This window comes from Ursus maritimus, assembly GCF_017311325.1.
Source record: "Ursus maritimus isolate PB19 chromosome X unlocalized genomic scaffold, ASM1731132v1 scaffold_X1, whole genome shotgun sequence".
Taxonomy (NCBI): domain Eukaryota; kingdom Metazoa; phylum Chordata; class Mammalia; order Carnivora; family Ursidae; genus Ursus; species Ursus maritimus.
The window spans coordinates 83,345,062-83,350,907 of record NW_024423319.1 but is presented as its reverse complement, the minus strand read 5'-3'; the positions used below and the strand labels follow the sequence as shown (position 1 = coordinate 83,350,907).

General features: G+C 49.8%; 1 long non-coding RNA gene across 1 annotated transcript; it reads left to right on the top strand.

The window, feature by feature from the left end:
• The first annotated feature begins 3,785 nt into the window (after nt 1–3,785).
• Nucleotides 3,786–5,846, top strand: LOC103664160. The gene is made up of 3 exons (XR_568940.2): nt 3,786–4,747; nt 4,998–5,054; nt 5,371–5,846. It is a non-coding gene; the product is annotated as an uncharacterized LOC103664160 (long non-coding RNA).

Sequence of the window (5,846 nt, the reverse complement as noted above, 5' to 3'; positions counted from 1 at the left end):
TCTGCTGGAAGGACAAAGTTTTCTTGTACTACTGGTCTGTTCTTAAGGAAGTTGTGAAAATGGTTTTTACCTTTTAAGTCACCTGCCTAGAAAACAAAGATTCCATGTTTTATAAAAATAACTTCCTGTATGCAATGTTGCTTTAGCATGGCTCTGATTGCTTAAAAAACCAGTCTTCTCTATTGAAAGAGCTAAGTGTTTTTGTAACTATGTAACTTTCTATATTTATCTTTGAAGTCTTTGTCACTGATTAAATGGATAGCTATTGTTTCACAGTGATCTATGATTCTGTTTAATGACGTGTTTTAAATTCCTTTGCTATTTTTGACAAATGTCACAAAAACAAATTCTGAAGTCTTTTTTTTAAGATTTTATTTATTTTAGAGCTGATGGGGGAGGGAGAGGGAGATAATCTTGAGCAGACTGCGTGCTGAGCACAGAGCCTGATGCGGGGCTCAATCCCACAACCCCGAGATCATGACCTGAGCTGAAACCAAGAGTTGGACACTCAACCATCTGAGCCACCCAGCAAGTGCCCCAAATTCCAAAGTCTTTTTGACCTCAAACTAACTTTGGGATGTTCTAGATTTTACCTGGAGCATCTCAAAAGATGTGTTCTCTCTCCTTATAAAAGAAAGATATTAAACTTATTAGGCTTATTTGATATGTTAAATTACACAGGGAGCATTGTCAGATAAGAAGTGATGCTAAACTTTCATTAGGTTATGTTCATATACATATGATTGATTGATTGATGTTAAGATTTTTATTTATTTATCAGAGAGAGAGAGGGAGAGAGCACAAGCAGGGGAAGCAGCAGGCAGAGGGAGAAGCAGGCTCCCCGCTGAGCAAGGAGCCCGATGTGGGGCTCCATCCCAGGACCCTGGGATCATGACCTCAGCCAGAGGCAGAAGCTTAACCGACTGAGCCACCCAGGTGTCCCAAATATATTTATATAAATATAAGTGTTCCAGAAATTGTTTGAAATTTCTAAAACTGGTATTTCCTGGTACAGTATTATCAATCATAATTCTAGTTGTTGTTTTTTATTTTTTTAAGATATTATGTATTTATTTATTTGAGAGGAAGAGAGCGAGCCTGAGAAGGGGGCAGGGAGAGGCAGACTCACCGCTGAGCAGGGAGCCTGATGCGGGGCTTGATCTCAGGACCCCGAGGTCATGACCTGAGCCAAAGGCAGACACTTAACGAACTGAGCCACCCAGGCGCCCCTCTGTTGTTATTTTTTAAAGGATGTCACAGAAATAACCAGATTTCCTCCAGATCTTCTCAGCACTTTCCCCAGACTCCTTGTCTCCCAGCAGGGCCTGAAGAGGCCTATCACTCCCTTCCTTGTCTCCTGGGCCACAGCAACACTTTACTTGGTGTGTCTTTTGCTTAATATGCCCCTTTTTATATAAATAAAAGATACAGTAGAGTTGTTCTCTCTGAAAAAAAGAAAAAAAAATTTCCTTGTCCATTGCATTATCATGAAATCTCATCAGAACTTTAATCCTGACCATTTTTAAGTCTTCTGTCATTTACAGATGGTTATCCTTTTACTGTAACGCTTCGGCAAACATATTCCCACAGAAGTGCGTCATCTTCAAGGAGATTCATGGAAGAGGCTCTGACGGGTATGGGTTTCTGATAACGATGATGAATTTGCCTCCATGTGGGAGGGGCAATAGGGGATCTTCCCAGTGCTTCCCCAAGGCTACCTGCACAGCCCCACAGTGCGTCGTGGGATGGTCGCCCGAGACCTGTCCCCATTCTCTTTCCCCACATTGACAAGGTGGGCCCATTGCACCGATGATCTGATGTTAACCTGTGAAGTCTTGCCTCTGCCGCGGGACCTTCTGCAGACTTTGCCGGAACATCTGTGAGGATGAAGATGAGCCATGAAGCCACAGGAAATTCAAAGCCCAGGCACCACTGTGGCTTTGGGAAGTTGTTTGGGTGAGATGTGCATTGTCTCGGAAGGTACGACTGATCAAGTGCAAGCCTACCGAACCCCTAGGAACGTGATGGAAAAGCAGGCCTGTGTGGGAATTTGGGGTTTGGGAGGACTTTGATTCTCCATCTGGCACGGTGCCTTCATCCTATAAAGAGCATGCGTGGGCCTGGGGATCGGGACAGCAAGCCCCCTTTGAGAAGGGAAAAGTACTCAGGAAGCAGATGAACACTCGGGGCATCTCTGAAGCCCGCAAGGCTACCATTTGAGCTGGATGTGACTCCAGAAGGTATGGGTTGTGCAGAAACAACGCAAGGACGGAGCGCCCCGAGGATTTGGGTCCCAGCTCTGGAAGGGGGCAGAAGCCCAGTGTACCCCCATAGTGAGACAGCTTCTACCAGGGTACGTAGCGCTCCGTCAGGTAGGGCCTCTCATGAAGGAACAACACATCGTGGTAAGACCTTCCCTCCCTAGCAAAGAGTGGGTCAAGAGTGCGTTCCATCTGCCCACCTCTGCCATGGCCCAAACCCCCCACTTTGACTACGTCCCATGACAGTAACAGAAGAGCACCTTGTCCGCCAGCCCGCTGTCTCTAGAAATACAGGTGCTCCTAGGCCCTTTAGTGTATGGAGGTCCTGCGAATGCCCCTGGCCCTATTCCTGTGGCCACCCTGCAGCCCGTTCGTGGGAGTGGTGGGAGTTCCTGTTGATGCCTAGAAACGGGAACAGGCCACAGGAGCCATAAGAGCAGTTTGGCTGGCGATCGCTCATGAGCCCGGCTGTTAACACTTTGCACTGACAGTTGGGCCGTTCGTCCTAAAGGGATTAACCCCATGGCTCGGACAGTGGGAAGCTGAGTGGTGGATGATCATGAATAAGCCCTCCTGGGGTCAGGATACGTGGAAAGGCATTTGGGTTCACCTTCGAGAACCTGAGGCAGTCTTCTCTGTCTTCTGCATCCGGGGTCATAAGGCACTGACACCCCCTGGCAATCAGGCAGCTAATGCCCCAGCGTGGGTACAAGCCTCAGCAGCAGATCCACCAGCTTCGGTGCGTAGGAAGAGCGGCCGCACAGCACCTGTGAGCGCCTGCGTGGGGCGGTATATTGCCCTTGCAATGCGGCGACCTGGTTAGTGCAGTAACAGCATGTCCTGTGCTCTGAACAGTGCCCAGGCCAGCTGCTGGTGGAGTCTGAATTCCCACGGGAGTTCCCAGCTGGGGAGAGATCGGCGAGGCGATGATATCCATCCCCCCGCCCCCGAGGCAGGGTTCTGTATAGGCCTTGGTTTGCACGGACACCGCAAAGGGCCTAACCCAAGCTTGCCCCCATCCCTGCACAAAGCAGGCTGCCACCTGGACTGGAGAAGCTGCGTACCATGTACGGATACCCTCACTGACTAGACAGTGGTTGGGGGTCACGTTCAAAGGTCGTGATGTGCAAGACTGGGCAAAAGAACATGGCATTGAACAGGTTCCTTCTCCCCTATAACCCACAAGCAGCAGGGTTGGTAGAAAGGAAGAATGGAATATTAAAGCAGCAGATTAGATTACTAACAGGTAAACCCACCTCGGCCAAGTGTTGTAGCCTTTTTTTTTTTTTCTTAAGATTTTATTTATTTGTTTGTCAGAGTGAGAGAGAAAGAGCACAAGCAGAGGAAGCGGTAGGCAGAGGGAGAAGCAGGCTCCCTGCCGAGCAAGGAGCCCGATGCGGGACCTGATCCCAGGACCCCAGGATCATGACCTGAGCCAAAGGCAGACGCCCAACCGACTGAGCCACCCAGGCGTCCCTGTTGCAGCCTTTAACACATGTGAATGATCAACCAGCAGGGCCTGTTGCCCCCTATGCCACACTAGGGGCCACTGCTGAGACCCCCAACACTATAAATGTATGGAAGTCACAGGAGAGAGTCATTGCCCTAACTTTCACACACTGGGAAGGGCGTTATCTACTGGAATTTGCACTGGGGCATTTCCCCATGGTGGCTGAGTTACTTCCCACCCCCGGTGAGGGGGAACTGCTCCCTTCTCCACTGGGATCCCACTGTCATGCTGCAAGCTGGACCTGTTGAGATGCACTATGCCTGGAACGGAACACGCACCATTGAAAGGGGAGGAGGAGGAGGTCCTGTCCCTAGCCATCCCCTCACATCTGACAGTACCGCCTCCACCAGCCAGCATATATGGTGTGCACAACCTGGTCAGGTGCCTAAAGCTTCCAATCTCCCTTTCTTCAAGGCCAGGTGGGCACATTTTCTTTTCCAGTGGTGTGATCTTCTAGCCGCCATCTTTGTCCCTTCCATTGGCCTGGAGGGTGTTATAGCACACATAGAAACCTTACTAATTCACCCAACAAAATGATAGCCAGTAGATCCTTGTATTGAACACTGAAATGTCTCTAATGAGAAAAACCGTCCTCCAAAACAGGATGGCCTTGGACTTACTACTGCCTCGCAAGGAGGCACCCGTGCCGTTATCCAGTGTTGTGTGTTCATACCTGATGAGTCTGATGTATCCTCCTTATTAAATCACACGAGGCCCCAAGTGAATGTCTTGAGTGATCCAATCCCCAGCCTGTAGGAATTAATAAGTCAGTGGTTTGGGTCATGGGGTTCTTGGTGGAAAAAACTGTTCCTTATCTTGGGCAGTTATCTTAATCTGTGTTTTCTCTTGCAGGTGCCGGCACCGTTGCTGTGGGCGTCTGCCTCCAGCGCAGCCTGCCAGCCTCCAAACGAGCTGCTTCGGTGCTGGTGATACCTCTTGCTGACTGATCCGGGTCCCTTGCAGAAGGAGGGCACGGGTAAGATTATAAGAACCAATCACAAGGGCTGGGGGTGTTGGAGGAGGTCGTCGAGAGGACATGACTTCCAGTTCATCCGTGAGCTAGACCCAGGCGAGGAGGCCCCTCACCCCCCTCTCCTGCCCTTGGAATGTGCGCTCTGTCCACCATTCTCAGTTTCAAGGATGCAGACCTCAGAGTAATATGTTGTTGAGACCATCTGGTTGCTGTATGTGACTGAACCTACTTAAGGCCTCCGTATACTTTTAAGGTCCTGGCCAGCAGGTGTGGAGAGCTGCTCACCTCGTAGCCACCCAGGACAAGCCTCGTAAGTAAGGTCACTTGCTTATTAAACTCACCACGTACCAATCTGGAACAGTCTGCCTCTTTCTTTGATCTCTCCTTGCCTTCCGTGTACCGGGGCCAGCTGGCAAACCCAAATCCTCCCTGCGTGATGAAAAGACATGTGGGAGCTTCTTGCCTGCAGGGTGCTGAAAATGTTCAGGAAAGCTTCCCTATCCCTTTTGGACCCTGGAGCTGGTCTCTCTCCTCCCAAGGGAAATGGGCAGACTTTGCCAAGATAGAACTGGGAAAGCCCTAAGCTGAAGCAGGTGCCCTAAGTCCGGAATCACGTCCTCTTACAGTTGATCAAGTGACCAAACCAGACCTGATCTTCACGTTTGAGAAACGAGAGCCTTGGATGGCAGAAAGATCTCACGTTGCATAGGTGAGTGAGAACTAGGAAGATTGGGGATGGTGGATGGAAGGTTCTAGCTGGTGAGAGGGAGATTTCTTTGACATGCCATCCACATACCTTTGGTCTTCCTTAAAGGAGGGGAGGTAGGCCTCTGGTGATCACAGGACCTGGGTGTGAGCTCCTCGGACTAAATGACCTTCCCGCATCCCCGCCCCCGTGTTCTTTGCTTAGCTTTGAGAAAGAACTGTGCCTGCCTGCCTTTTCCTCAAGATCTCATCCCTGCCTCCCTCAGGGGGAAGAAGCCCTTCTAGGTCATTCTCCCTTTCCCTGGCCTTTTCATTTTCCAACCCTCCCGTTGTCATCAGTCCCTTTCCTTATGCATTCCGACATTTATAGATCTGTCCTTAACTTTGTGGCCTTTGT